The sequence below is a fragment of the Grammomys surdaster genome, unplaced genomic scaffold (genome assembly GCF_004785775.1).
Source record: "Grammomys surdaster isolate TR1022 unplaced genomic scaffold, NIH_TR_1.0 241, whole genome shotgun sequence".
NCBI classification, from domain to species: Eukaryota; Metazoa; Chordata; class Mammalia; order Rodentia; family Muridae; genus Grammomys; species Grammomys surdaster.
In genome coordinates, this window is record NW_021604686.1 from 5,054,539 (window position 1) to 5,061,329 (window position 6,791).

Below are 6,791 nucleotides of genomic sequence, written 5' to 3' on the forward strand. Positions count from 1 at the left end.
TGGAGGGTGGGCTGTCAGGGTGGAGGGGGGCTGTCAGGGTGGAGGGTGGCCTGGCAAGATGGTCATACTCCCTCAGGTTGGGACAGGATATTCCAGACTTCAAGCACTCTGCCACTTCCCATGTAAAAACCATTTCATTTCCAGGACAACATCTTCCTTCCGTAGTAACTGTCATTCACAGGCCTTTCTGAAAACCCTGATCCATAAAAGTGAGACAGTAGTTTTCTACATCTTTCCATGGTAGAAGTAAAAGTGAAGAAAACAGGACCAATCCCGCCACCCTATGAGTGATGGGCTGTCTAAGTTTGCAAACTTCTAGAATCATCTCTTAAGCCACCACAATGAAGAAAGAGGAATGCAGGCCTCACAGGACCTTGTTTCCCACAGGACATGGCTGTCCCTTTTTTATCTCTCCAGCAACAAAAGTCAGAGCTGACCTGAAAGCTCTCGCTCAACTCTCTCACTCCCAGACTCCTCTTGGATCTACCGGGGCACAAATGCTGCTGGCACCCCACTAGGGACTGGAGACCTGCTGGCACCCCACTGGGGACTGGAGAGCTGCTGGCACCCCACTGGGGACTGGAGTAGCACATCCAACTCCTGAGAGCCACTTCAGGCAGCCTCACTGTCCTCCCATGCCAAAGCAGAGCACACCCACTCCCCACAAGACACAACTGTTTGGAAATTAAAGTACAAACAAACTATTTTTAAGGACATATTAAGGTTTTTTGACAGAAGTGTAAGTTCTGTATTCATCTTTTTTTATGAAATCAATTTTAGCAGAAGCCTACCAAGTTTTTAAAAACCATTAAGTGTCTTTTCTCAATAGTTATAAAAATATTCACAAAAAATGAGAACTAAAACACTGAATATAGTTTACACATATCTCAATAACCAGTTTTGTAGCTAGCCTTTCCAGGACTTCAAAAAGTAGAATAATTACTCACAATATTTTTGTTGCTCTAGATTTAACATCAAGAGAAAATGACTATTTTTTAATTTTCCTAAAAATTTTAGATATATTTTCATAGCAAAATTCTAATATTACAACAGATAAAAAAATATTTGTCATACAATTGATTATCTAAGCATGAATTTCTTTAGTAAAAAGACCTGTCAGAAACTACTAAGATATGGCCCCTCTAACAAGAAGAAACCCATCAGAAACAGAAAGTCTGGAAGACTGTGTTAGCAGGATTCACCACTCAGAGAGGTAAAGAGGGGTCTGGTAATGTCCACATGGCAGGCGCCCAGGGCAAGCTCATAGAGCCTCCCTCAGACAAGCACAGAGGGCCCAGGGAGGGGCCACTCCAGAGACAGATGGAACAGATCATGTGACGTTCTGGCCACAGAGAGAAATGTTACTGCATTCAGGGGAGCTTCAGGATTAACATCTGAACCCTCAATTTCCCCTTCCCTTTCCTCTCTCCAAGCCTTCTCACGGACCCTCCTCAAACTCATAGCTTCTTTTTCTTTAACTGTTGTTACATATGTATATCCTTAAATATATAAATACAACTGGCTCAGTTGCTATACCGTTACTTGTATATATACGATTTCAGGGCTGACATTTGGTATTAGATCCCTCAGGTGGCTGTCAGTAAATATCCTGCCTTCACCTTCAGAACCCAGACCAAGACTACACTGAGGCAGTGGGCTTTAAGCTGTGCCTTGTCAATAAGTGATTCTGGTGGTAGGCCTCATCCATCCATCTGCTTGGCACCATGCTATGATTTAAGCACTGTGGAATGAAAGAGGAAGGAGAAACGGGAGCTCAAGTTCTATATGGATGCTCAGGCCCTTTCTCTCTAAGGAAAAGACAACATGTTACTTTTATTGTCGAGGGTGCAACACATCTCTTCTGGAGGTAACTATTTCACAGGCAGAGAACTAGTATGGTACAGCTAGAATATTAATATACATAAGCAGGAAAAATATTGACACTTTACAGAAATATTTACAGGCCACATTATTAATCTTCTCATCACCTTAAAGTTATTGTACTTAAAACCTACTAGAAATTGTATTCAACAGACTTCTGAAGTATGATTTAAGGCATTTAACATGGTTTTAAAATATAGTACTGTTAAAAATAGAGCTGAAATTATGAACTCTACGACTGATGAAAGGATTAGAAATCCTTATTTTTCAAAAAAAAATAATAATGACTTTGTAGATGAAGAACTCGTCTCCTCTCCTCAACAGTGTTCTCCATATTCCTTAACTTTATAACAGAACTGAATGACTCAGCAGTCAGCCTGTATAGAACATGCACTACTCATGACTCAGCAATCTACCTATATAGAACATTCATTACTCGTGACTCAGCAGTCAGCCTGTATAGAACATCCACTACTCATGACTCAGCAATCTGCCTGTACAGAATGCCTATTACTCGGGCTATTCATAGTGACTTTTCCTACAGAGGATAAGGAGGCAGCAAGGTGAAAACACAGGGTGTGGTAATGCAGCAAACAGGACAAAGAGGACTGGAAGGAAACCATCTTTATTCTTCTTTCTATTATTTAAAAACAGGGTACAATATAGTTTGCAGAAATTACTTCAATTTCAAAAGTTATGAATGGATTCATCAAGCATGTTTGAGAACAGGAAAAAGAGAAAAGAAAACAGTATCCCTTTTCATTAAAAGACTTAACTCATTCCAAGTTACCTGCTACAGCCTTCACTTTGCAACAGACACACATATGTTATCCAGGGGCTGTAACTACTAAACCATCTATATAATCTATATATACCATTCTAACCATGCATTTATCTAAATGCCAAAACGCCCAGCCAGAATCTCTGCTCATGTTTCTGAAAGGTATTCATATTCTTAGCTGCTTTTCCAGTTTCCTACCCTTTCTATGGCAATTGATATCAAACAATCTAGCTGTATCCTGCTTTTCTGATCTGATTTTCATAATATACTGTTGTAATCTCTCCCAGAACAAAACGTAAGGAGGCATTAAAATCAGAGTAGAAAGTGGGTGCTGATGCTGACTCGGGCGCTTCCCCCTTACACTCTGGAAGCACTACTTTAATCGCTATGAGGAAAATGACTTAATGCCTCCATCTCACAATCAATGCCTTCCTGTATTTGAATGTGTACCTGAAACTTACATCACAAGCCAGGACAAAAAAACAAAACGAAACAAAAAACCTGACAAAAGTGGTGCCTGACGTGTGCAGGCCCCTAAGCCTCCTCACTAAGCTGTCAGGGAGACCCAGGGTCACTCCAGTTTCACTGTGTCTGACTATCACAAACCGCTAACTTCTACTGAAAAAAATTACCATAGGAAGACTGGGCAGAAACACCAAGGTGTAAAGTAAAGACTTGCTGAGGCAGGGCAGAGAGAATTATATCTCAATGCAGACCACAGATGTCTACACTTAAAGCTCACAGGAGACAGAAGGAAAGCACGGGACCAGGAGTGAAGAAGCTAAGAAGTTTATGGAAAATGTGATGTATACCCTCTAGAAGACAAAACGGCAATTACTAAGATCTCACTAGTTACGACTGAAAATCCGATTAAATAAGAGTTTGCTTTTTAAAGACTTAATTTCAAGTTATAAGTAGAGAAGTAATAAGGATGCAGAGATGCACCTGGGAGAATTACAATGACAGAAGTTATAAAGAGAGACTGAGATATAAGCAGTGTGATAAGACAGCCTGCACTAAATTCTGAGGGGTTTAGTAGAAAGAAAATTTCTTTATGAAAACGCAGATACAAAATGTTCCCATTGATGTGTCAGTAAAAATTATGATTATTTTCAAATCTGTATAGCACCTGGAAAAAAAAGAGATGGCGAACCTGTGATGGGGCAGCCTATCCCAGAGAAGCTTTAGTGGAGACTGAAGGAGTGCTTGTGGATTACTTACCATGTTCTTTACACAACAGTCTTATGTACTAAAATGAAAGTTATACAAAGAAAATATGCTGCAAATGTCACAATATCATGAAGTATGAGTCTATGGGGAAATACTTTGAGCACAGTGGCAGACCAGCGAGGGGAAGAGAAGAGTGGGTCCAGAGAAGCTCGTTTAATTAGCACTTATTTTGATAAACATAATAGTTCATTTTCATGGGGAATAAGTCTTTTCAATAAAACACAGCCCAGGAAACAGACAACCATATGTGGATAAAATGAACTCTCACCTACTATCTTATAGCACACGAAAAGTTAATTAAAGGTAGCTCATAGTCCTGAATGAAGAAACAGAGCTGTAAACCTTCCAGAAGGAACAATGGATAACACAGTCATGATTCTGCGATGGGAAAAAGAGTCCTCAGACAGGACACAGAAGACACTGCAAAACCCAAAGGCTGGTTATCTGAAAATACTATTAAAATAAACAATATTCATCAAGAAAAAAGAAATCCTTAGTAAGCATTATTAGAAGTGACCATGGGGTCAGAAATACAGAGAGAGTGACTGAAATGAAAACAACTAAGACAAGTGTCTTTATATTCTAGGAAAGTATCAAAACAGCCAAGAGTGCACCCAGTCAAAGTCAAACCCACCCAGCCAGTTTCCCAATTAACTTCCACTAAATGCCTGAGGAAGGCATTCTCTTTAACTCCCATCTGGAGGTTTCTAAGTATAAACGCAAACTGGGAAATCAAAGGATATGCAGGTGTGGGGCCCTCTGAGATCCATCTGCGGCGGGCAGAGTATCACAGCTCAGGACCAAAAACATAAGAGGAAAAGGAATTGTGGGTCATGTCATGTAGTGTAGACATAACTATTACCAACAACCACAGTAAAAGCCTTTGGGACTGCACAGACTACAGCCTAGAATATGTGAGCAAGAGGCTAGAATGAACTAAGGAGCTTAGTCTGCATGCTCCAGAGATAAAGAATGACATATGACCTATGTAAGAAATATTTTCACAAAATTCAATTATCGTTCATAATATAAACTCAAAGCAAATTGAACACAGAAGACAACTTCTTAGGCTGGAGCCATGTTGAGTGCTTGTGCTATGAGCATGAGAACCTGAGTCTGGATCGCCAGCAACATACAAAACTGGCATGGTTGTAAGCATCCATATCTCCATGAAGGCTGACGGGTGCTCAGTGCAAGATGCCCCAAGTTCTGTTCTGCCCTGTGTGCACACAGACAGGCCCTGTACCCACACACTCATACGCATGCACCACACACAGTTTCTTCAGGTTGATCAATGCCAGCTAATGAATGTAGCCTGAATGTGTGCATCCCTGGAATTTCGTTCTACTCCAACAAACACGAAGATCATCACACACTTCAGAACAAGCCTACGGCTTGATGCAGATTCCTTCCCGCACAGAGCTCCGTACAAGGTCAGCCTCCAACAGCAGCTAGATGCAGGACATTTTCTTTAAAATCGGGAATGATCCAAGAATCCACCTGTTCTTTTGGTTCAGATTTGTGCTAAAGGTTCTTCTAGCTCAGTGGAACACAGAATCACCAAACTCAGGGTCTATAGAATGAGGGGTCTTCACTTGATGGCTCCTTCTACATATCCTCAGACAGAGGGGCAGCAGGCTCCTCCTAGGAAGGAATCGATTCCATGTCCCTACTCACTCCCTGCCTCTCAGACCTTTCATACTGGTAACAAGGTCTCAATATAAATTTTGGTGGGAGACAAGCATGCCAACATACAGTGAATACATGGTGTTTAGCAGGAAACTGCAATTATTTGTTTAGGGGAAAACAACAACAAACAACTGTTGAAGTTTTGTCTTTTACTGTTTATTGTAATGCAAAGTGCTAGCCTCCATGATCTGGAGTCTGCACATAGCCTGGGGTTTTAGGTTTCCCAGGCTAGAGACCACAAGGAAAGCGGAGAAGTGATCATGGGATAGAGAAGAGGTGCAGGAGAGAGAAAGAGAGAAGAGACCAACATGGAAGAAGAAGAACGTGCAGGAGGGAGAAGGAGAGCCGCCATGCCTCTGAGCCAGGAAAACATGGCCAAGAGGGCTGCCCAATTGGATGAAGAGTAGCCAAGATGGAAAACAGAAATTAGTTAAGTAGTAACTCAAAGTTGTTGGTAGGAAAGTGGATTCTAACAGTATGGAGGTTAGGCAGTTGCCCAGCTATTGCAATACTTGAGGCAGATTAAGACTGTGCATATCTTTCATCCGGGAACATAAATGGTGGTCGAAGGCAGGAAGAAACCCTGTGCTGGAATTTATTAATGGTTTTTACTACAACCGCCAAAAAAAAAAGGTCTAAACAGAATACCAGTTTAGATAATTTATAGACATAGTAATAGAATAAGTGCTCAGAGCAAGGTTGCTATAGATACCATCAATGAACCAAAATCAACGATGATTCCACATGTTACCAACACTATCAAATCAATTTCTTAACAAAACTTTCATAGCAAAAAGCATGTCAGCTCTCCGTGGAGTTTCAAGACAACTGACATAATAGTTTTACATCTGATGGTTTCTGTGCTGCCTTCCACAGATAACTAACTGATGTGCACGTCTCAGGAGAAGACTTTCTCCCACTCCCAGCATTCCCTAGTTGCCTCGAGTTCTTTGGCTAGGGTTGAGAACTCATGGTGTTTTCCATGCCTGCTCTGGTATGTCCATTGTTCAGCTCATGTTCGGGCAGTCATATTGGCAAGACTTTATGGGTGAAGCTTCTGATATCACTAGAAGACAGGGTCTCACAGAAACTCTCTGATCTTCTGTCTCATATAATCTTCCTGCCCCCTCTTCCATGGAAAATAATCTCATTATATATATATGTATATGTATATGTATATGTATATGTATATGTATATGTATATGTATAT

The 6,791-nt window shown here is 40.9% G+C and overlaps 1 protein-coding gene across 3 annotated transcripts in view; it reads right to left on the bottom strand.

The window, feature by feature from the left end:
• Window positions 1-6,791, bottom strand: part of Lrrc49 (leucine rich repeat containing 49) — a 111,241-nt gene that overhangs the window by 76,580 nt on the left and 27,870 nt on the right. The window lies entirely within an intron of this gene.